The following is a 26,702-nucleotide window of genomic DNA, read 5'->3' as shown; positions in this document are numbered from 1 at the left end:
AAAACCGGCAGAATAGTTATTTTATTTATTATTGAACTTGATGCAAGTTATACTACAGCTGCACAGTTATTTCATTTATTATTGAACTTGATGTTATTTTATGTTATTGAGTTTGAATGTATACAACTTGAATGTTACTTGATGTTCAATAAATTTAAAAATGTTAAACTTGGCATTAGCGTTCTGTTGGGGTGATGGGGGCAGGTGGGGCTTGAAAACTCCCCCTTGTCCAAAGTGGGGATGACAAAAAAAGTTTGAGAACCACTGATCTATTGGCACACCAACGTTAAAAAGTCAAAGTTAAAGTACCACTGATAGTCACACACACACTAGGTGTGGTGAAATTACTCTCAGCATTCTACCCATCCCCTTGTTGCACCCGCTGGGAGGTGAGGGGAGCAGTTAGCAGCAGCAGTGGCTGTGTTTGGGAATAATTTTTTGTGATTCAAGCCCCAATTCTAACCCTTGATACTGAGTGCCAAGCAGGGAGGTAATGGGTCGCATTTCTATAGTCTTTGGTATGACTCTGCCGGAAGTCACAACCTACTGATCTCAGAGCGGACAGTACAACCACTGAGCAGGTAATAATCACTTGATTAAAGTACAGTGTTTTATAATCCCACCTTCATACACATTGTTACTGTAAAACTGTGTGTAATGTTACAGTGGCCAAAAAATATTAAATACTCTTGTTAAATAAAATGTCTGCCTTGTTTTTAATGAATATATAAAAAATATATTATTTTATTGAAGTCATTTGTATTTTACTTTTTATCCTATTAGTTATGCAATATTTTATTTAGTTCCGTTATTTAATATGATTTTTTGTTTTGTTTTTTGTATCAATCTTCATATGTCTTACTTGTATTTTATTCTTTATCTCTACTCAGGGTTCTTACTAGTTTACAAGTTTTATTATTTTTAATTTTCCAAGGTTCCTCAGATGAGCGATCTGCCTCAGGGGTTATCAGCCATGCTTGTGGGGGCGCTTTTGTGTCAGCGTCCTGTGGCCATGGTCTGATGACCTCCTGGTGCAGAATGGTCCTGTGATAGTGTTTACTCACAGGTCTCCTCTGTACTCAGCCATGCTATCATTGGTCAATATAGTTGCATACGTGTGTATGTTGTGTGTGTGTTTGTGTTTGGTATCGGTTTCCATGCGTGTGTATGCAATAATGGGGGATATGGGTCATCGGGGTACAGTGTTGTGCCGTCAGGGCCAGCAAGGCCTTCTCTACTGGCCTATCAAAACCAGAAATCATGATCATAACTAAAGATACAATTATGTTTTAACTTACTTTCCCAAATATCTAAACATATTCATATTCTCTTCATGTCATATTATGTTCCTTCCAGTGTTGTTCTTAGTTTTAGTTTGTATCCAATCAGAATTCAGCTGTACGGAATCTGCCCAAGGCCTTCAGAATCAACAATGCGGGCGTCTGTGCACTGTAAGTGAACGGGCACATACAGTTGATAGACGGTTGCGATTCTAGATAGCCTCACGTTGACCGTGACCTTTACACGTCCTGAGATTGGATACTCATCAGGACCATTAGCGGATGAATTTGAAAACCCATACAGTTGATGGACAGTTGCGATAGCCAATCAGATCACAAGTCGTTGACAGTAACCTATGCAGTAGCCTGATGTTAACGAGACTGTGATTGGATACTCACTTGTCATTCCAAAATGGAGTATCCATTCACAAGTTACAACTTAGCAGGAAGCGGGAAGTGTTGTGCCATAGCCAGACCGGGATAGTAGAGGAGAAGAAAATGTTGATTAGGTGGCAGGTATATATTTGCAAGGTCATTTTTAAGGAGAATATTTAAAGAGAAACTACATCTTGTGAGACGAGGTCGGCCAACCGCAAAAGTTAGCTCAGCTGTTCTAGCGATGAAATGAAATGCTAACCATTTCCACTCGAATAAGCCACTGGCTTATACGGCGTCGAATGGGTACTACAAATTTTGAGTTCAAATATCAAATTTTTTCTCTTTTAATTTCTAAGCAATTTAGATTTTTGACAGTACCACATAAGATATGTTTTAATTGCCGATGCATTTTAATTGATTTAATACATTTTTTAAACGCGCCAGAAAATACCATATTTTTCTGACAATAAGTCGCAGTTTTTTTCAGTTTGGCCGGGGTGCGACTTATAATCAGGAGCGACTTATTTGTGAAATTATTAACATATTACTGTAAAATATGAAATAATATTATTTAGCTCATTCACGTAAGAGACTAGACATTTCATCGGATTTAGCAATTAGGAGTGACAGATTGTTTGGTAAACGTATAGCATGTTCTATATGTTATAGTTATTTGAATGACTCTTACCATAATATGTTACATTAACATACCAGGCACCTTATCAGTTGGTTATTTATGCGTCATATAACGTACACTTATTCAGCCTGTTGTTCACTAGTCTTTATTTATTTTAAATTGCCTTTCAAATATCTATTCTTGGTGTTGGGTTTTATCAAATAAATTTCCCCAAAAATGTGACTTATACGCCAGTGCGACTTATATATGTTTTTTTTTTCTTCTTTATTATACATTTTTGGCAGGTGCGACTTATACTCCAGAGCGCCTTATACTCCGGAAAAAAAGGTTACCCGTTTTCTACACTGTTAATGTCTTTCAATCCTCAGTCGTGCATAAATGTGTTCCTGTATAGTATTTCTCCAGCGATGGTCATGTGGTGACATCAATGATGTTATTTTGAGATGTAATCTTTGAAGTCGGACTTCACTGAAGGCCGAGTGGGGAAACGCACGGGGTATTGTTTTTAACTCTGTAAAGCACTTTGCGCTGCTTCGACAACCCACTGGGGTGAGTTTTTCTTTGCTCTTGTGTGGGCTCTGTACCGCAGATGTCGTTGCGGCTTGTGCAGCCCTTTGAGACACTTGTGATTGATATGTATGAAAAGTGCTTTATAAATGAAGTTTGTTTGATTGATTGAATAGCTACGACCCCTAGGCTACTGTATTGTATTGTGGATTATTATGGTGGTACTTGGAGAGCCAATTCTTTTCTGAGGCGGTGCTTGGGGAAAAAAAGTTTGAGAACCACTGCACTACATCATCCGTGAAAAATAACACTTCCCTGAGTTCAGCCGGTGTTTTTTAAAGCTGCGCAATGATGCCGTTCTCTTAATTCCCAACAGACTACACTGAACATCGGTCAGCACACCGAGGTCCCGATTTCCATTATTATTTATATCACTGCTGTAATGCTGATTGATGCCTACAGCTACATGTGCAAGATTTTTAATTTGATTGCATCAATAAATAATATCTTTCCGTGCTTTCTAATCTTTGTTTGATGTAAACAAGGCAAACACGGCCTCACGGCGCACAACAGAGACTCCCAAACATCATTTGAATTTCAACACAAAAATATATTTAGAGAATAAACACTGGGAACAGCGTAAACTGTGTGTGATGTGGTTGTGGAGTTTGTCTGTGCCTCAGATAAGAGACAACTGTGGGCTTGTGCGAAGTAAGCCTAGCTGACTGAATGTGTTGACATAGCTTTAATGCAGCTTGATACTAGACACCAGTAGTCTGTCTGAGCCTCTGAGCACAGGGGTGTTAACCTCTCAGAGATTCTCAAAATACACAAACACCAAGCCTGACTGACCAGTGGGGGATTAAAATAACTTTTGAGTACCATGTTCATACGCTTTCCACACTCGCCTCCCCTTGGCAATAAAACATAGTGAAACATATCAAAGACGCACTTTATCAAGGTTCGCTTTAATGAGCTGCGAGATGTTATTGAAACATGCAGTCTGAGTCGTATTTAGCTTCGCGAAATGCTTGTGCGCGTCGAAGAAGCCATCAAGTTCACTCGCTGGGTTTAAAGATATAAACATCTTTTATAGCTAGGTGATGCAATTTGTAAAGAAGGTGGCTATGATTTGATCCTTTAACCTTAAACAGATTGCTAATGTGTCAGGGCATCCGGCTTGTTGCGTGGTCTTAAGGCGAAGGTAACCGAGCCTGAGCCACTGGATGAAGTGTTGGATACCCAATATGAGCATGCCTCGCAGGCCACAAGGCTGTCGCTGCCAAAGTGGGTTTCTTTTACTGCATCAGTGGCGATAATCAGCTGATGCTGGCTGTCAGTGGACGTGGCCACGGGACAGGCAGGAAAAGAGCCTCGGAGGACACGCGATATTCCTGCTGACAAGCATCGCGAACCCCAGCTGCTCGAGCGACTCCTCTGTCAGGGGCGCGAAGGGAGGGGGATAGTGGGGAGATGGGCTTGAAGGGAGGTGGAAACAGGACCCCGCTGGGATGAGTGGGGAAACACTAATGTCTACTCCGCCTACCTAAAGTAGACACTATTGCATTCCAAAACCAGAGACATAGAGAGCTTCAATAAAACCCCCCACATGACTGAAGCAGTAGCGGCACAAGGTCTCAGGAACCACGGGATGAACCAATCAGGTGTTACATTCCAGCACGTTCACATGCACTAAAACAGTGGTTCTCAAATGGGGGTACGCGTACCCCTGGGGGTACTTGAAGGTATACCCAGGGGTAAGTGATATTTTTTTTTAAATATTCTAAAAATAGCAACAATTCAAAAAACCTTTATGAATATATTTATTGAATAATACTTCAACAAAATATGAATGTACGTTCATAAACTGTGAAAAGAAATGCAACAATGCAATATTTAGTGTTGACAGCTAGATTTTGTGTGGACATTTTCCATAAATATTGATGTTAAAGATTAATTTTTTGAAAAGAAATGTTTACAATTAATTTCAAAATCCAATGGATCTCTATTACAATCCCCAAAGAGGGCACTTTAAGTTGATGGTGACTTCTATGTGTAGACATCTTTGTTTATAATTGAATCACTTGGTTTTTTTTTTTCAACAAGTTTTGCCTTTTGGTCCGGGACCCTTTGGGACTGTCTGACAAGGGGTGGCACTTTCGTGACCTCTGTGGTGCTTTTTTTTGTGGACTTCTGGATCTGCCTCCCGGGAGCCTTTTGGCCATGGAGACCAGCTGCAGGGTGTCTGCTACACCAGAGTCTGTTTGGAGGGACTGGAGGAGATGCGGATGAGGGGACAGGGCTGTGGAGCTAGCACTGAGCGCTGGGACGGAGAGGCTTCGCGGTGTCTCGACTGGGTGAGCAGGTGTCGGACACCTCAGTCACCTTGGACGTATCCTCGCTCATCCATGCGGACTGGACACTGGCCGAGAGTGGAGTGGGCTGTCTTGGTTGCCTTGTTGGGTCTGCTTCTGTCTCTGGCCATGCTCCCTCCTCCCCAGCGGACAATGGCGTGGAACACCGCAGAGGCCACCACAGTGGATATGTTTCTTTTACTTTTTATTAATAGCTGTATGTAGAAGTGTCTGGTTGTATCTGCTGCTTTAATGTCTTTAATGTCCTCTGTGTTCTTTGATGTTTGATGTTTCCCTCTTACACACATGTAAGAGGGATGTGTACTATGGTTATGAGTTGTTTTTTTTTTTGGTTTTTTTTCCCTTGGCCTCAGTCTGCACCTCCTCTCCAGGGCCCAGGCTGAGACCGATTTTTTTTATTTTATTTTAATCTTCTATTTTTTTCTCCCATTCCCCTCCCCCTCTTTGTTTACCTGTATCTCATCTTTTTTGTAAGGGGCGCTGGAAGCCGGCAGACCCGTCAGCGATCCTGTTCTGTCTCCCTGTAATGTTTGTCTAAACTTGAATGGGATTGTGCTGAAAATTTTAATTTTCCTGAAGGAACTCTCCTGACGGAATAAATAAAGTACTATCTAATCTAATCTAATCTAATCTAACCGAAGAAATCAAACAAAGCACCAATATGAGTTTAAGAGACTCATCAAACTGTTCACAAAGTACACAGAACAATAATGATTTTTTTTTCTTTTGAGATTGAAAGATTATTTACGTATTTAATATTTGTTTACTTACTATGGTATATAATTCATTCCCTGTTCTGTTACAGAGAACAAGGACATGGGATAAAATTGCTATGGTGTGAAAAGGGGTAGGATTAAATGAGCTCAACGTCTACTTACTCATTTTTGGACATGCTTTAATGAAACAACTGGAAATATACGATGTATAACATTGTATCGAATGCATGTTCCAAATAAACTGAAACTGAACTGAACATGTAAACATGTTAGATTTTGTTTGACTCGGTTTCTTTATAAGATACTCGATATGGTGTATAAAGTACAAGGTAAAATTTTAGGTATTTGTAGTCAGAGACTTGTTCAATTACTTTCTCATTTAGTGTAACAATCTGACAGACGTCCTCTGTCTTTCTTGATTTTGAGGAGCACATCATTTTCCATGGATGTTCTCATTCATCCAGATCAGGGGACAATAACCTTTTTGGCTGAGAGAGCCATACAAGCCAAATATTTTAAAAATGATTTCCGTGAGAGCCACATACTATATTTTTTTAAACACTGAATACAACTAAATGCACTCATTTTTAAGTAAGAACAACATTTTTAAAGTATAATAAGTTTCTTATTCTTTTTTAATAACAATGTTGTTCTGAAGCTTACCAACAATAAATAAAATACTTCTTATCATTAATGCGGCTTCTTGAACAGGTGCGGTAGAAACCGGATGGATAGATTAAAATGCATGAGAATGTTTTATATTTTGAACGTTATTTTCAACACTGTGATTACCAGGGGAATTATTCATTACTAATCGTGTTAAGCTATGTCACCCAAAATTTATCTGAGAGCCAGGTGCAGTCATCAAAAGAGCCACATCTGGCTCTATAGCCATAGGTTCCCTACCCCTGATCCAGATCATTGTATTCTCAGTGCATTCATTCGGTCGCAACTGGACTGTTCATTTAATTTAGTTTTGTCAGACTTGATTACAAGACTTGGTTGATAAATACTTTTCTGTATGCCCTGCGATGATGTGGCGACTTGTCCAGGGTGTACGCCGCCTTCCGCCCGACTGTAGCTGAGATAGGCACCAGCGCCCCCCGCGTCCCTAATGGGAATTTGCGCTAGAAAATGGATGGATGGATGGATACTTTTCTGTATAACACTAAATGCAGATTGCGCACAGTCTGTGGTACTAAGCAGTATACAATACGAAACGGAGCCATATGCATGAAAATTAAATTTGCCATTCCTTACATTATGACACAAAACATGTATATACCGTATTTTCTGCACCATAGGGCACACCAGATTATAAGGCGCACTGCCGAGGAATGGTCGATTTTCAATCTTTTTTTATATATAAAAGGCGCATTAAAGGAGTCATGTTATTACATATTTTTTCCTAAATGGAAGATCATCTTCATGCCACTTTCTGACAATCGCTTCAGGATGTGCCGTTTTGTGGGGGTCTTATTTATGTGGCTCACCTTCGGCAGCGTCTTCTCCCTGTCTTCTAGCGTGACATGTAGCGTGCAAAGATGGGAGTGGCAGAAGTGCCAAAAGATAACTGTTTTAATGACATTCAGACTTTACTTAAAGGCCTACTGAAATGAGATTTTCTTATTCAAACGGGGATAGCAGGTCCATTCTATGTGTTATACTTGATCATTTCGCGATATTGCCATATTTTTGCTGAAAAGATTTAGTAGAGAACTTTGACGATAAAGTTCGCAACTTTTGGTTGCTAACAGAAAAGCCCTGCCTTTACCTGAAGTCGCAGACGATGACGTCACATGTGTGAGGGCTCCTTACATCCTCACATTGTTTTTAATGGGAGCCTCCAACAAAAAGAGCTATTCGGACCGAGAAAATGACAATTTCCCCATTAATTTGAGCGAGGATGAAAGATTCATGTTTGAGGATGTTGATAGCGACGGACTAGGAAAAAAAAAACGCGATTGCATTGGGACGGATTCAGATGTTTTTAGACACATTTACTAGGATAATTCTGGGAAATCCCTTGTCTTTCTATTGTGTTGCTAGTATTTTAGTGAGTTTAATAGTACCTGATAATCGGAAGGGTGTGTCCACGGGTGTTTTGAGGTCAGTGTCTGATGGAAGTCGACGGCAGCTGTATGGATGGCACAAGCTCAGCTGATCTCCGGTAAGTGGCGACATTTTACCACAAATTTTCTCACCGAAAACTCCTGGTTGACAAGTGGTCGGGATCCATGTTCGCTTGACCACTCTGATCCAGAGTAAAGTTTCACCTCCGGGAATTTTAAACAAGGAATCACCATGTGTTTGTGTGGCTAAAGGCTAAAGTTTCCCAACTCCATCTTTCTACTTTGACTTCTCCAATATTAATTGAACGAATTGCAAAAGATTCAGCAACACAGATGTCCAAAATACTGTGTAATTATGCGGTTAAAGCAGACGACTTTTAATTGTGTGTGTGCGCAGCGCTAATATTTCCAAACAGTCCGTGACGTCACAACAGGACCACAGGACACTTCGCGGGAAATTTAAAATTACAATTTAGTAAACTAAAAAGACCGTATTGGCACGTGTTGCAATGTTAATATTTCATCATTGATGTATAAACTATCAGACTGCGTAGTGGGTAGTAGTGGGTTTCAGTAGGCCTTTAAATCAATTACAGAGCAGCATCTCCTCATTCGGAAAAAACAACAACGCCAAAAATGTGTCCCATGAAAAAACGTCCGACCGGAAATCTAATTACTAAAGTTCCTTGGGTGAATAATTAAAAACTCACTACACCGGTATGTTTTAGTGCTTTCATGGCAAATTTACTGACAGATATAAGAAAGAACTTTACTCTAGTTTATATTAGAAATGGCCACAGCAGAGGGCTGAAGAAGATACACAAAATTAAGTTTATTTACTACTGACTACAAAAGGCAGACGCACGCAATTGTTCAGGATTTATAAAGATCCCAATTACAGATCAGCAGGGACCAGAATGTAAGAAAAGTTGCTTTTACATAATATTGCGAAACAAAACGCCAGATATTATGTCTTACCTTATTCAACACACACACACACACACACACACACACACACACACACACACACACACACACACACACACACACACACACACCCACACACACACACACACACACGCACACACACACACACACACACACACACACACACACACACACACACACACACATACAAACACCATATTAATACTCGTATGTTGAAGCACAGTACAATCCATCAAGCAGTGCGGCTTCATAGATTACCAAAGTCATACTAAAACAGTTTGATAGATTTTGGAGCGCCGTGCATAATGTTCTATATTTTCAATGGAACATATCAAATGTCGGTGTTGTTTACTTGAGTCATATTGCCATCAAATTGCAGTCTACACGTATATCTTGTTGACTACCATATGCTGGTCACACTTATTACACCATGTACCTAATAAAATTGCTTCGCGGTTGGTAAGCAAAACCAGAATTATTCCGCAAATTAGGCGCACCGGGTTATAAAGTCACACTGTCGAGTTTTGAGGGGGGAAAAAGGATTTTAAATGCACCTTATAGTCCGGAAAATATGCTTATAACAGTGTACCCAATGGGGACACTGTTTTGAAAACACCACGCCATCAACCTGAAGCTTGGCTGTTCTGCCACTCAAAAAGTTACTAAACCATTTTATTGCTTTTGAAGAATCTGAATAAGATAAAGTGCATGTACAGTAAACTTTGCATACGTACAAAACAGAAGAACCAAATTTATTTGAGAACTCAGACTCATTTAGGTAATGTAAGGGTACTGTGTTTAAGTGTTAGCTCTGATTAGACCACAATTGTGAAATATCACAAAACCCTTCTGTATACACACTGCATGTGTCAAGGTCAGGTGAGCGTTGCTTCGGCGTGACCCAAAGGATGCAGAGAACAGCAGGCGGAATGCAAGTAAAACACAATTTACTACTCACAAAGAGGCGTGGAACCAAAAACAGCACACCAAGCATTGGTCTCACAAGGAAAAGCAAGAATGATCCAAAACTGAAGAAGGGACCAAGGTGCAACTAAAAAGTAATTAAATGAGGAAAAGGTATGCTGACAGGATGTGGAACAGAAAGTAAAGGTGCTGTAAAACACAGAGACAAAACAAGAGCACCCGGACAGGAAGTGATTCTAAACAGAGGAAAACCCCAACATAACCAAACCGTCAGTAGCAAGCCTGACAGTATCCATCCATCCATCCATTTTCTACCGCTTATTCCCTTTCGGGGTCGCGGGGGGCGCTGGCGCCTATCTCAGCTACAATCGGGCAGTATGTCCTTCCTATTGTATACATAATCCAACCGGCATGTATACAGGAGACGTCAGTTACTTTTTACAGTATATGATTATGAATACAGAATAAATACAGCCAACACATTATAAAAAAATAAACAATTTAAAAAACTAGTGCCATCAAATGATTATATTTTAAAAGTAGACTAATCACACTTTTGAATTCGGATTAATCATGATTTCTCAAAGATAATTACTTGCGTGCAAAATTTAATTCCACTTAAAAAAGACCCCAATATTTGGAAGCAAATAATTCCAGTCAGGGTGTAACGACTACAAGGCATCGTTCTGCGAGTGGTGCTCTTCCGACATGCAGATCGGGCTTGGACACAGCGTAAGGTAAGAAGTAATGATTTATTTAGCAGATACAAACTGACTTAGTCAAAACAAACGGATCTAGCATGGGAGCTAGAAAAGAACCAAAAGCGCTAGCATGAGAGCTAGGGAAATAACAGAAAAAAAAACTTGCTTTAGGCACAAAAGGGAAAGCAAAACTCCTAGCATGGGAGCTAGAGGAACCACAAACTTAGCTTGGAAACAAGCAAGTCCAAAATAGTCTTTACCTAGAGTAGGGAACCCACGTAGTCCATAATTGCGTGTAGCAAAACTAAACGAGGCGAGGCCGAGTAAACGAAAAAGGCAGGCTTAAATAATAAAGTAAACAATTACCACAGGTCCGTGTCAAAAGCAGAGCAGGTGTAACAAACGTGAAACCATGGTAACAAGATAAATAAGGAAGTGCAAAAACAAACTCAGAACCGGAAGAGTCCAAAACAATCAGAAAACACAAAAGGACTCAAAAACCAAAATAAGAATGTGATCCGGAAAGCGGATCACAACACAGGGTTTATTTTGAAGGGACATTTGCCAGTGAACGCCACAGTCAATCATCTTTTCTCACTGATGTATGCAATAACATGATCACTGGCTGTATAAAAAAAACACCTCGCAGGTAACCATCCGCAGTTATGGTAAAGGAGCGTGTGTGTTCAAAATAAATTGTAGAATTAGTCTGCATGTATACATAATTAATGCTTTTTTTAGGTGATTTTTCACCAATTTTTTTACCGGTCGATCTACGTTCCCATCCTCACCTATGGTCATGAGCTTTGGGTCATGACCGAAAGGACAAGATCACGGCGAAATGAGTTTCCTCCGCCGTGTGGCGGGGCTCTCCCTTAGAGATAGGGTGAGAAGCTCTGCCATCCAGGAGGAACTCAAAGTAAAGTCGCTGCTCCTCCACATCGAGAGGAGCCAGATGAGGTGGTTCGGGCTTCTGGTCAGGATGCCACCCGAACGCTTCCCTAGGGAGGTGTTTAGGGCATGTCCAACCGGTAGGAGGCCACGGGGAAGACCCAGGAGACGTTGGGAAGACTATGTCTCCCGGCTGGCCTGGGAACGCCTTGGATCCCCCAGGAAGAGCTGGACGAAGTGGCTGGGGAAAGGAACGTCTGGGCTTCCCTGCTTAGGCTGCTGTCCCCGCGACCTGACCTCGGATAAGCGGAAGAAGATAGATGGATGGATTTTCACGAGTTAATTTGTTATTTTTGACAGCCCCAATATTGAGTAAGGCTCAAAAGTCTGGACACACTTTTTCCTCATTCAATGCATTTTTTTTTATTTTACATGACAATTTAAATTGTAGATTGTCACTTAAGTCACAAAAACTATGAATGAACATATGTGAAAATATTTACTTAAAAAAAAAAGGTGTCACTGGAGGCATTACAACCATAAATGTACACATGTGGAGTTATGTACTTAATAAAAAAGGTGATAACTGAAAACTTGTTTTGTATTCTATTTTTTTCAAAATAGCCACCCTTTGCTCTGATTACTGCTTTGCACACTCTTGGCATTCTCTCAATGATCTAACTTCCTCAAGACCATTAGAAAACCATTTCAGGTGACTACCTCTTGAAGCTCATTGAGAGAATGCCAAGAGTGTGCAAAGCAGTAATCAGACCAAAGGGTGGCTATTTTGAAGAAACTATAATATAAAACTTTTTTTCAGTTATTTCAACTTTTTTTGTTGAGTACTCCACACGTGTACATTCCTAATTTTGATGCCTTCAGTGACAATCTTAGACTTAGACTTAGAGGACTTAGACTTCCTTTTATTGTAATTCAAATTTTAAATTTACAGTACAGATAAGAACAACATTTTTGTTGCATTAGCTCGTGCAGGATAAAGGAGCAATAACGTGCAGATTACTGTTCAGATAAATATATTGCACTTTTTCATATGCTTTCACATTTATGTACGTATGTTATATTGTCTTTATATTCCAGTGAGTTAATCTGCTTTTTGGGGAGAATTGAGGGAATGATTGTGATGCATTCAAGAGTTTTACGGCCTGATGGGAAGGAGCTGTTACAGAACCTGAGGTTCTGCTACAGAGGCTGCGGAACCTTTTTCTATTGTCCAGCAGTGAAAACAGTACTTGGTGAGGGTGGGAGGAGTCTTTACAGATTTTCTGAGCCCTGGTTAGGCAGCGGCTTTTTGCGATTTCCTGGATAGGAGGAAGAGGAGTCCAGATGATCTTTTCCGCTGTCCTCATCACTCTCTGCAGACACCTCCAGTCTGAGGCACTGCAGGCTCCAGTCCAGACAGAGATGCTGTTGGTCAGTAGGTTCTCTATGGTGCCTCTGTAGAATGTGATGAGAATGGGGGAGGGAGCTCTGCTCTTTTCATCCGACGCAAAAAGTGCATGTGCTGCTGAGCTCTTTTTACAAGACCAGGTCATATTGTCAGTTATCTGCGCCCCCAGGAACTTGGTGCTGATTACGATCTCCACTGCTGTGCCATTGACGAAGCATGGAGTGTGGCTGGACTGGTGCCTCCTAAAGTTGACGATCTTTGGTCTTGTTGACATTCAGGACCAGGTTGTTGTTTCTGCACCAGTCATTCAGATGTTTTACCTCCTCCCTGTAGCCCATGTCGTCACAGATGAGGCCCACTACCGTCGTGTCGTCCGCATACTTCACAATGTGGTTAGTAGTGGACCTGGCGCAGCAGTCATGGGTCATCAGTGTGAACAGCAGTGGACTCAAGAATCAGCCTTGGGGGGACATGGCACTGGAGGTCTTGTTGTCCACCCTCACAGACTGGAGTCTGTCTGTATATAGTCATGAAAATAAAGAAAAGACATTGAATGAGAAGGTGTGTCCAAACTTTTGGCCTGTACTGTACATGTAAACATATCAGGATAAAAATTAGGACTTTATATGAATGTGAATACTGCAAGGTGCAAATGTGAAATCTACGTTTTCTGTGATTGTGTGATTTTGAGTGATTACTTTTTTGTTTTTGTAATAGGTGTACTTCGATTAGATGGCGTGAACTTGAAAACAGAATGGGCACTTTGTATATAAAAACGGCTCACAAAACAAATGGCTCCCAACTGCGAATCTGTTTCTGTCCTTCTCTTGAAAGCGGTTCAAAAGACTGTACTGGTTCCCAGATGTCACATCTCTAACATCTCTCTGTGTCTCAATAAATTCCATTTCTAATTCTATTTTAACCGTGGATTTTAAGTTTGTTTTTAGCCATAACTGGTGGCATCATTAAATAAAATACATAAAAAGGAAAACGCACAATAGTATTAACCTCAAATTAATGGGTTTGGGGAATTTCGAAATTGCATTGAACAAACACGTGGACTTTTGAGATGTAATATTTAATGCATGCAAGCTGCCTCTTTTATGTAGATTGCTGCAAATAAATCTGAAATGCTCCTGTAAAAAAATCCTTTCTATGTTTTAAGATTTTGATATACCGTATTTTCTGGACAATAGGGCACACCAGATTATAAGGGTCACTGCCGATGAGCATGTCTTTTCAGGTCTTTTTTCATACAAAATGCGCATTGGATTATAAATCACATTAAAGGGGTCATATTATGATTTTTTTTCTGAATTTAAAACATTTCCTTGTGGTCTACATAACATAAAATGTTGGTTCTTTGGTCAAAATGTTGCATAGATTATGTTTTACGGACCATCTGCAAGTCACTTTCTAACAGTCGCTTCAGGAGGCGCCGTTTTGTGGGCGTTCTTGTTTACGTGGCTCACCTTCGGCAGTGTCTTCTCCCCGTCATCTTTGTTGTAGCTAACTCTTTTAAAGACATTCAGACTTTACTTAAATCAACAACGGAGCAGCATCTCCTCATCCGTGGCTCACTAATGCAACAACAATGCCGGAAATCTGTCCCGTGAAAAAACGTCAGACTGGAATCTCTCTAATAACTAAAGTTCTTTGGGTGAATGATATAAAGTCACTGCACCGGTATGTTTTAATGCTTCAATATCGCCACTTTATATTAGAAATAACAACAGCGGAGGATGAATGTCCCATGACAAGAAGATAGTGAAAAAGAAGAAGCTTATAGACTACAATCGGCATGGACTACAGTGGCAGATGTGCACAAATTAGCAGGACTTACGCAGATCCCAAATACACATCAGCAGAAGGTAAGAAAAGTTGGTTTTGCATAATAATGTGAAATAAAACGGCAGATAATATGTTTGTTAATGGATGCCATTTTGCGGCCCTTATACACACACCATAGTAATACTTGTATCTCTGACTACGGTAACCGTAATGGGCCGACAAGTCATACTAAAACATTTTGACGTATTTTTGAGCGCTGTGTCTAATGTTCTGTATTTTCAATGGAACATTTAAAGTTCTGTTGTTGTTTACTGCCGTAATATTGCAGTCCAGTATTTCTTATGTGTAACTGCCATCTACTGGTCATGAATACAGCATGTACCAAATAAAATTGCTTCGAGGTCGGTAAGCACAACCAGAATTATTTCGTACATTCGGCGCACTGGTTTACAAGGCGCACTGTGGAAATTTGATAAAATGAAATTATTTTAAGTGCGCCTTATAGTCCGAAAAAAAACGGTAGTTAAACGCTATTAATTAGTGAAAGAATAGCTATGACTGCTGTGTGATTGCAGACTGGCTCATATGATCCTCCATCAGCATGCGGTTTAGCACTGACACACAGTGCATGACGAGCACAGCCTATTGAGCATGCAGAGCACCATGGGGGGAGGAGGGGTATTCGACCACGTCCATTTTGATTGCCGGTTAAACAGCTTAACTGGATCCCCCCCTCCCCCCAGGAATAAATTCTCATGTCTGTAAGTGCAAAGAGCAGCTTGCAGGAGCAAAGAGTGAAGACCAAGTTAGGATAAGATCCTCACAGATCTCCCTGCCATCTAATAGCACACCAGACTCTCATTTAAGAAGCTCATTAGCCAACCAAGAAGTTGTTATGGCAGCGCGGAGGAAACATGGCACATTATTCAGCGCACCCTAACACTGCTATTAAGCTGCTATACCTTCTCCTTAGGAGGTTTGCACTGACTGACAATGAGGCATGAGGCTTGCTTGATAAACACAAACAACTCCAATCCCGAAGCTATCGTTCACATGGACTGAAATATTGACTCTCATTTTACAGATCCCATGCCAACATTCTGCTCAGTTGCAGAACGACATTCAGTCACACGGTCACACATTCTTGCCGTCAATTTCAAGTGTTGAGATGCTGAGTGTTGATGCATGCATATCCTCTCACATACTGCAGCTAAATGTTGCAGTGAAGAAGCCTGAAGAGCAGTGCTAGAACATACTCTCAAAGCTTCGACCCCCATTACGTGAATTAACTCCATATTATCTTCATGAATAAAAACAATATTCAGGAAATATTTATCATGATTTATTAATAATAAATTCAAAGAGGTCAGGCTACGGATGGGTACGTTTCACAGATTTAACCGATTACAAATTACTGGTACCTGGGAATCAATACCCATTACTAAACGGTACCAATTTTTGGTCCTTTTTGTTAGTAGGTAGTAATTATTTCAAATTCTATAACATTTAAAATGAGCTGAATATGATAACTGTGCTGTCCAGTTGTTATAACTTGTTTTTTTACCCCATTTATATGTCTCATTTGCAAGTATTTTATAATACTTTGCATGCAGTTGCAAGTTCATACTGCAGTCAAATGTTGCAGTGAAGAAGCCTGAAGAGCAGTGCTACAACATACTCTCAAAGCTTCGCCTCCCCATTACGTGAATTACTTCCATATCATCTTGATGAATAAAAACAATATTCAGGAAATATTTATCATGATTTCTTAATAAATTCAAAGAGGTCAGCTCCTACATAACACTTCAGGACTACCGCTAGGGATAGGTACGTTTCACAGATTATAAATTACTGGTACCTGGGAATCAATACCCATTACTTAACGGTACCAATTTTCAGTCCTTTTTGTTAGTAGATCATTATTTCAAATTTTACAACATTTAAAATTAGCTGAATATGATAAGTGTGCTGTCCAGTTGTTATAACTTGTTTTCTTACCCCATTTCTAAGTCTCATTTGTAAGTATTTTATAATACTTTGCATGCAGTTGCAAGTTCCAAGGCGTTCGTCCACCATGTGTTGCCTAGAGTATTCTTTGCCATGAAGCTGAATATGCCAGTCTAGTCTTATGCTGCACTCTAAAAAGTGTTTATACTGTAAGTATTGTACTTATGTCACACTTTCACTTTGATGTAATGTGTCTCTTAGTTGTAGTTTTCATTACCAGATTTGAAGGTGTTGAAATTCCATCGATCCATTTACTACCGCTTTTCCCTTTCGGGGTCGCGGGGTACACCCTGGACAAGTCATCGTGGGGTGTGTTGACATTGTCTATGTAAATTAACATCAAGCTAGCGCATTGACAACATGGCCCACACAGCAAAAAGACTCCGCGGCGGATCCTCCGCGGAGATATCGCGCTTTCCGGAACGGACCCGCGAAATGGACCCGTATCGATGTCCACTTTCTCTCAGGAACGGATCCGCCACGGAGGCGGGACGCGGACCCACCATGGCTCTGAGCTGGATCCGCTCCGCATCCATGATCAAAACCTTACCTCAGCGGCGGGTGCGCTTTGGACCCACTCATACATCCACCGCGGACCGGCAAAGGACTCATATAAATCCTGGTTCATCTGGCCCGGGTCCATTTTCGGACTTGTTTATCTTATTTTCAAAATCCCTTCTGTTTTTGCTGTAGGATAAAATAGGAAACTAACACTATCACTAGGCCCTACTACAGCAATATAGGCCTAAGCTTAAATATGCATTGCCTTGTATTTTTAAACTAACAATATTGTCAATAGGCAGAAACAGAAAATGGTCAATTCACTCTATAAAGTAAATACATAAAGATATATATATAAATAGTACATATAGTAAATATACATATTTAATCTATTAATAGATTAAATATGTATATTTACTATTAGTCAGCCACCGATTGTACACGTTCTCCCACTTAAAATGATGACATAGGTCTGTATTTTTCATCATAGGTACACTTCAACTGTGAGAGACAGAATGTGAAAAAAAATCCAGAAATTCACATTGTAGGAATTTTAAAGACTTTATTTGTAAATTATGGTGGAAAATAAGTATTTGGTCAACCATTCAAAGCTCTCACTGATGGAAGGAGGTTTTGGCTCAAAATCTCACGATACATGGCCCCATTCATTCTTTTCTTAACACGGATCAATCGTCCTGTCCCCTTAGCAGAAAAACAGCCCCAAAGCATGATGTTTCCACCCCCATGCTTCACAGTAGGTGTGGTGTTCTTGGAATGCAACTCAGTATTATTCTTTTTCCAAACACAACCAGTTGAGTTTATACCAAAATGGATACATGGATGATACAGCAGAGGATTTGGAGAATGTCATGTGGTCAGATGAAACCAAAATAGATTTTTTTGGCGCATAAAAAGTATCAACATATGTCAATCAATCAAAACTGTTTGATTTTGTAGAAATTGATACCCGGTAGTACCAACGGAAATCAGTCGGTGCTTCTAAAAGTACCAACATTTAGTACCCATTCCTAACTACTGCTATTAGTAACATTGCCCATGCTAAGATTTGAGATGACTGCTTCTGGAGCTCCAGGTGTGCTCCAACTCTACCTAGTAACTTAAAAAAAATCCATTTGTCACTGTCTTGTACAGGAGAGGATAGAAAAACCTCTGTTTGTCTAACCAAATCTCATAAACAGTGTAGATATCCATCCATCAATCCATCTATCCATCTTCTACCGCTTGTCCCTTTTGGAGTCGCAGGGGGGGGGCTGGAACCAATCTCAGCTGCATTCGGGCGGAAGGCGGGGTACACCCTGGACCAGTCGCCACCTCATCACAGGGCCAACACAGGTAGACAGACAACATTCACACTCACATTCACACACTAGGGCCAACAACCTATCCCCAGGTGCATGTCTCTGGAGGTGGGAGGAAGCTGGATTACCTGCAGGGAACCCACGCAGTCATGGGGAGGACTACACAGGACAGTGCAGCATAGCCTATGCAATCACTCCTCTTATTGGTCATTATAACTTCCTAATTTCTAGGGAGTGAGAAAAAGATTCAACCGACAGACAGACATAGCTCTTTGTAAAGCTATGGTTAACATTTGCACATGGTTAACATTAGGGCTGAGTAAAATAATAACTTGCATGGAGCGTCGGCGGCAGCAGTGTCACCCTGACTATGCTAACGTTAGCTGCCTCCAACAAGCTGTCGGGGGCAAAACAAAAGAAAGTGAGGGACTTATTGACATTTTATAAACACCCGATTCTACACGGACCATGAAGATGCAAACATTAAGAGTAGGGATGTCCGATAATGGCTTTTTTGCGAATATCCGATATTCCGATATTGTCCAACTACTAATTACCGATACCGATATCAACCGATACCGATATATACAGTCGTGGAATTAACACATTAGTATGCCTAATTTTGATGTGATGCCCCGCTACATGCAGTTAACAATGTAACAAGGTTTTCCAAAATAAATCAACTCAAGTTATGGAAAAAAATGCCAACATGGCACTGCCATATTTATTATTGAAGACACAAAGTGCGTTTTTTTTTTTTTAACATGCCTCAAAACAGCAGCTTGGAATTTGGGGCATGCGCTCCCTGAGAGAGCATGAGGAGGTTGAGGTGGGCGGGTATGGCAGGTCGGGTGGATATTAGAGCATCCCAGAAGAGTTAATGCTGCATGGGTTTCTGGGTATTTGTTCTGTTGTGTTTATGTTGTGTTACGGTGCCGATGTTCTCCCGAAATGTGTTTGTCATTCTTGTTTGGTGTGGGTTCACAGTGTGGCGCATATTTGTAACAGTGTTAAAGTTGTTTATACGGCCACCCTCAGTGTGACCTGTATGGCTGTTGGCCAAGTATGCATGGCATTTACTTGTGTGTGAAAAGCCGTAGGTATGATGTGACTGGACCGGTACGCAATTGCAGTGCCTTTAAGGTTTATTGGTGCTCTGTAGTTCTCCCTAAGGCAAATTGAAAAGTCATAAATTTTACTTTTTAAACCAATACTAATAATTCTGAAATCGATACCGATAATTTCCCATATTATATTTTTAAGCATTTATCGGCCGATAATATCGGCAGTCCGACATTATTGGACATCTCTAATTAGGAGAATCCATTGCAGTATTTTGCTGTGAGAGGGATGTGTTTTGCTCTTGAGGCTGGATTGGATCACTCACCCAACAACCCAAACCACACTTCAGGGTCCAAGCCTTTGAGGACTTGCCCAGTGACTGTGCACTGGTAAGCCACTGCATTTTCTTTCTCCTTCCATATGGTCCTTGAGGGCCTGTCATACCGCAAGAAAACCTATAGTTTCGACCAATGTTCAACTTTTCTTTAGCCCCAATATATCAACCAGCTTTGCTTTCATGATTAATCAACCTTTAAGTAGCCAAGAAAGGTATTCATTAATTGAAAGGATGAGGTCTTGCGTTATGACCCTATACAGTAGTAAAACTGCAGCGCCAGCATACACCTTGTGCTTTTGAGGCCACGCCATCTGTCGCCCTGCTGGGATCTGCTCCTTATCAGTGCCCCTTGTGACCAGGCTTTAAATGATTACCATGTTTGTTCAAGTATACTGTGTATCAGGGATGGGCAAACTACGGCTCGCGGGCCACGTCCGACGTGTGGTTGATTAGATTAGATAGTACTTTATTTATTCCATCAGGAGAGTTCCTTCAGGAAAATTACAATTTTCAGCACAATCCCATTCAAGATCAGACAAACATTACAGGGAGACAGAACAGGATCGCTGGCGGGTCTGCCGGCTTCCAGCGCCCCTTACAAAAAAGATGACATACAGGTAAACAGGGGGGGGAATGGGAGAAAAGAATAGAAGATTAAAATAAAATAAAAATAAAAAATCGGTCTTAGCCTAGGGCCTGGAGTGGGGGTGCAGACTGAGGCCAAGGAAAAAAAAAAAACAACGACTCATAGCCATAGTACACATCCCTCTCCCATGTGATTATATAGGAGATTATAGACAATGCGTCCCAGCTACAACGGGGTTCTATTAACACTGACACGATTGTATATACGGCGGATACTGCCCTCCAAAATAGTTTCTCTCGTTTTGAGGAAATAACATTAGAGGAATTGTTACAACGTGTAAATGGAATAAAACAGACAACATGTTTACTTGACCCTCTTCCTGGGAAACTGATCAAGGAGCTCTTTGTATTATTAGGTCCATCAGTGCTAAATATTATAAACTTATCACTTTCCTCGGGCACTGTTCCCCTAGCATTCAAAAAAGCGGTTATTCATCCTCTTCTTAAAAGACCTAACCTCGATCCTGACCTCATGGTAAATTACCGACCGGTGTGTCACCTTCCCTTTATTTCAAAAATCCTTGAAAAAATTGTTGCGGAGCAGTTAAATGAACACTTAGCGTCTAACAATCTAAGTGAAACCTTTCAATCCGGTTTCAGGGCAAATCACTCCACGGAGACAGCCCTCGCAAAAATGACTAATGATCTATTGCTAACGATGGATTCTGATGCGTCATCTATGTTGCTGCTCCTCGATCTTAGCGCTGCTTTCGATACCGTCGATCATAATATTTTATTAGAACGTATCAAAACACGAATTGGTATGTCAGACTTAGCCCTGTCTTGGTTTAACTCTTATCTTACTGATAGGATGCAGTGTGTCTCCCATAACAATGTGACCTCGGACTACGTTAAGGTAACGTGTGGAGTTCCCCAGGGTTCGGTCCTTGGCCCTGCACTCTTCAGCATCTACATGCTGCCGCTAGGTGACATCATACGCAAATACGGTATTAGCTTTCACTGTTATGCTGATGACACCCAACTCTACATGCCCCTAAAGCTGACCAACACGCCGGATTGTAGTCAGCTGGAGGCGTGTCTTAATGAAATTAAACAATGGATGTCCGCTAACTTTTTGCAACTTAACGCCAAAAAAACAGAAATGCTAACTCAACGCCAAAAAAACGGAAATGCTGATTATCGGTCCTGCTAGACACCGAACTCTATTTAATAATACAACTCTAACATTTGACAACCAAACAATTAAACAAGGCGACACGGTAAAGAATCTGGGTATTATCTTCGACCAAACTCTCTCCTTTGAGGCACACATTAAAAGCGTTACTAAAACGGCCTTCTTTCATCTCCGTAACATCGCTAAAATTCGCTCCATTCTGTCCACTAAAGACGCTGAGATCATTATCCATGCGTTTGTTACGTCTCGCCTCGACTACTGTAACGTATTATTTTCGGGTCTCCCCATGTCTAGCATTAAAAGATTACAGTTGGTACAAAATGCGGCTGCTAGACTTTTGACAAGAACAAGAAAGTTTGATCACATTACGCCTGTACTGGCTCACCTGCACTGGCTTCCTGTGCACTTAAGATGTGACTTTAAGGTTTTACTACTTACGTATAAAATACTACACGGTCTAGCTCCATCTTATCTTGCCGATTGTATTGTACCATATGTCCCGGCAAGAAATCTGCGTTCAAAGGACTCCGGCTTATTAGTGATTCCCAAAGCCCAAAAAAAGTCTGCGGGCTATAGAGCATTTTCCGTTCGGGCTCCAGTACTCTGGAATACCCTCCCGGTAACAGTTCGCGATGCCACCTCAGTAGAAGCATTTAAGTCTCACCTTAAAACTCATTTGTATACTCTAGTCTTTAAATAGACTCCCTTTTTAGACCAGTTGATCTGCCGTTTCTTTTCTTTTTCTTCTATGTCCCACTCTCCCGTGTGGAGGGGGTCCGGTCCGATCCGGTGGCCATGTACTGCTCGCCTGTGTATCGGCTGGGGACATCTCTGCGCTGCTGGTCCGCCTACGCTTGGGATGGTTTCCTGCTGGCTCCGCTGTGAACGGGACTCTCGCTGCTGTGTCTTGGATCCTCTTTGGACTGGACTCTCGCGACTGTGTTGTATCCATTGTGGATTGAACTTTCACAGTATCATGTTAGACCCGCTCGACATCCATTGCTTTCCTCCTCTCTAAGGTTCTCATAGTCATCATTGTCACTGACGTCCCACTGGGTCATTATTGTCACCAATGTCCCACTGGGTGTGAGTTTTTCTTGCCCTTATGTGGGCCTACCGAGGATGTCGTGGTGGTTTGTGCAGCCCTTTGAGACACTAGTGATTTAGGGCTCTATAAGTAAACATTGATTGATTGATTGATTGATGTGTGTAAGAGGGAAACATCAAACATCAAAGAACACAGAGGACATTAAAGACATTAAAGCAGCAGATACAAGCAGACACTTCTACATACAGCTATGAATAAAAAGTAAAATAAACATATCCACTGTGGTGGCCTCTGCGGTGTTCCACGCCATTGTCCGCTGGGGAGGAGGGAGCATGGCCAGAGACAGAAGCAGACCCAACAAAGCAACCAAGACAGCCAACTCCACTCTCGGCCAGTGTCCAGTCCGCATGGATGAGCGAGGATACGTCCAAGGTGACTGAGGTGTCTGACACCTGCTCACCCAGCCGAGACACCGCGAAGCCTCTCCGTCCCAGCGCTCAGTGCTAGCTCCGCAGCCCTGTCCCCTCATCCGCATCTCCTCCAGTCCCTCCAAACAGACTCCGGTGTGGCAGACACCCAGCAGCTGGTCTCCATGGCCAAAAGGCTCCCGGGAGGCAGATCCAAAAGTCCACAAAAAAAGCACCACAGAGGTCACGAAGGGGCCACCCCTTGTCACACAGTCCCAAAGGGTCCCGGACCAAAATGCAAAAAAATATAATAACACATGAAAACAAGAGGGAAACACAAAAGGATGATACAAGAACACAGAGCTCCTGCCAACAGCAGCCACTACAGGAGCGCCATCTTGGAAAAAAAAAAATAATAATAATAATAATAAAAAAATAAAAAAATGGTCTGTTGGTCTTGTTTTGTAATCTGGCCCGCCAAATATTGGGAAAAAAATAAGGTAAAGATTTGTTTTGAGTATTCCCACAAGATAACTGATACTGGACTTTGACACATTGGCAAAAAAGGGTGATCGACAACACTGCCCCCACTGAAAGACAATGTGTTAATCCTGTAATACTATTTTGGTGTTTCTTTGAGGGTCTGATATTATATTGTTGAAAATATATGTTTGGAAAGTTTACTCTTCGTCCCAACAGATATGATATGCTTTGTAATGCATCAAATTTAAAAAGCCAACGTGGTCCCTGAGCTAAAAAGTTATCTTCGACCATGAGAAACAAAATTCCCTGGTCTGATGAAACAAAGATTGAACTCTTTGGCGTGAATGCCCATACTTGCCAACCTTGAGACCTCCGATTTCGAGAGGTGAGGGTTTGGGGGCGTGGTCGGGGGTGGGGCGGAGGCGTGGTTGGGGCGCAGGGCGTGGTTAAGAGGGGCGGAGTATAATTCACCAACTCGATTATTTCATATATGTTTCATATATATATATGTATATATATATATATATATATATATATATATATATATATATATATATATATATTAGGGCTGGGCAACGATTAAAAATTGTAATCGAAGTTAATCGCACTATTTCTCAGATTAATCGCGATTAACTGCATTGTATACGCAAAGCCCAATAATGAATTCAAAAGTAGTGTGTAGTGCACCTTTATTGGAATATTCTCCCACATGAACAAAAGCGCCAAAACATTTGTTGTGCAAACACAATTTAAATCAGTCCTTGTTAAACAGTAGCAGTTAAATAGCATATTTTATGAAAATCAACTCAAAAAATGTAAATACAAACATTTAAGCTTATTGCCACTGCCAGGGTATTTAAGTTATCCTGTTTGTTATGGAAAATAAATATAATCTACATACAAATCTCTGAGCCACAATCATAATATCTGAACAGGCAATTTCTGAGGTAACAGCAGAAAAAAAATTTTTTATCAGGGTCTTATGTTTAAAAAACCTATATTATAGGTAGTGGGCTGTTTTAGGGAATTTTTGATCAAATTATACATAGTAGCAATATTAATAATGTTGTGTTTATTCTGCGTAGTGCACTTAAAATAATTATGACCATATCTAGGAATTGATATGATGGGAATTTTCCGATTGTTTGCTTGGTGCTTTGATAAACTGAACGCATATACATGGTACTATATTGTGATGTTATGAGCCAGGGAAATAAAGAACTACCCTACCCAGCATGCAACAAGAGTGACGAGCATGCGCGGTAGCCCGGTATAGGTTGTGTCGCCATGACGGCATCTTGTATGTTGTGATATGCACGCTCTGAAAGCAAACGTTAAGAACTCAGCCATCACTCCTCGTCTGCATTATTCATAAATAGACAGACAACACATATACTCCGCTGCTTCACAGGCCGCTGCATGTAGCCGGCAAAGTATTCCCATGCTAGCTAGCCGGTCTAGCAAGCACGCGTCATTCAGTCCAAAACGGCCCGATCCATCCACATTCAGAATTGTCTGGCGGTCGTAAGTGATCCTGGAGTGACCACGCTGTAAGCCAGCCATGACATTTGCAGAATTGTCCGGTATTTTTGCCAAATCTTTACCAACAGCCCCTCCACGCCGAAGTACATCCGGGATATGCCATCTTGTTAAGAAAAGGCGTTAACAAAATAAAAGCATGTAAACAACATACGCAAATGTGCGATAAAATAATTGTCGGCGTTGATAGATTGATGAGTTAACGCGTAATTAACGCATTAATTTTCCCACCCCTAATATATATATATGTATGAAATACTTGACTTTCAGTGAATTCTAGCTATATATATATTTATTTTATTATATATATATAAATAAAAGAAATAATTGAATTTCCGACGGCACCTATCAAATACACAGTAATAAAAACACAGTTGTTCTACTAACTGTACTGTGCTTGCTGGTTACTAAAAAAAACAAAAAAACACTTACCTTTCACTATTTGAGTAATCTTTGTTCTGCCATTTGCGCACTGGCGAGCGATCTCCAAATCCAGGAACATATCCTTCACAGATTTGTTGTAGACATCTGCAAACGAGAACGGGATGTTGCTTCCAAGTTCCAGCTATCAGCATAGGCATCTTTGTCTCAGCATAAGTTACACCATCGGGTCTCCATTTTGCGAGGTGGCCCATAATACTGGGTTGTGAACGATGCTGCGCTGCGGACGCTTTGTGCTTCGCTGACCGTTCATGACTGAGTAAATCCATTCGGCCACCGTGTTCAATGGAGAAGTCTGCTCTACAAAATTTACAGGCAACATACCCCTTCACCTTCGAACTCTCCTGGATAAACTGCAATTCTTGTTTCCATTCGTTTTGGAACTTGCAAGCGTATTTCTTCATTTTGCTCGTTAACGGTGTAATATATTGGGTTGGAGTCAATAACCAGGCGACGTGATGAAGTTACGTCTCTTTACAGTGGGCTTCAGAACAGACTCCCCAATGCATATGTTCCTTGACTGCACTTACATGTAGAATATATGTAGAATATATTTATATTATTCATATATTATATATGTAATATATTATATATATTATATTTTTTATTATTATCATTGTTTATTGTTAGCGAACTGGGGTGCTGAATTTCCCCCAGGGATCAATAAAGTACATTCTATTCTATTCTATGTACCGTAGATGGCAGTATTGTCCTGTTTAGGAGGGTAACAACATTGCTGAGTCAGGTGCGCATGGAGCTAGAGGGGGCATGGCCTCCAGCTCCGCCTGAATTTCGGGAGATTTTTGGGAGAAAATTTGTCCCGGGAGGTTTTCGGGAGAGGCGCTAAATTTCGGGAGTCTCCCGGAAAATCCGTAAGGGTTGGCAAGTATGTAAATGCCAGGCGTCATGTTTGGAGGAAACCCAGTACCGCTCATCGCCAGGCCAATACTTCCCCTACAGATAAGCATTGTTGTGGCAGCATCATGCAGTGGGGATGTTTTTTTAGCAACAGGAACTGGGAAACTTGTTAGGATGGAGGAAAATATGAATGCAGCAATGTACAGAGACATCCTGGATGAAAACCAACACATCCCATCCAACCTGATGGAGTTTGAGAGGTGCTACAAAAAGGAATGGGCGAAACTCCCCA

Source organism: Nerophis ophidion, linkage group LG12 (genome assembly GCF_033978795.1).
Source record: "Nerophis ophidion isolate RoL-2023_Sa linkage group LG12, RoL_Noph_v1.0, whole genome shotgun sequence".
Taxonomy (NCBI): domain Eukaryota; kingdom Metazoa; phylum Chordata; class Actinopteri; order Syngnathiformes; family Syngnathidae; genus Nerophis; species Nerophis ophidion.
This window is presented reverse-complemented; position numbering follows the sequence as displayed.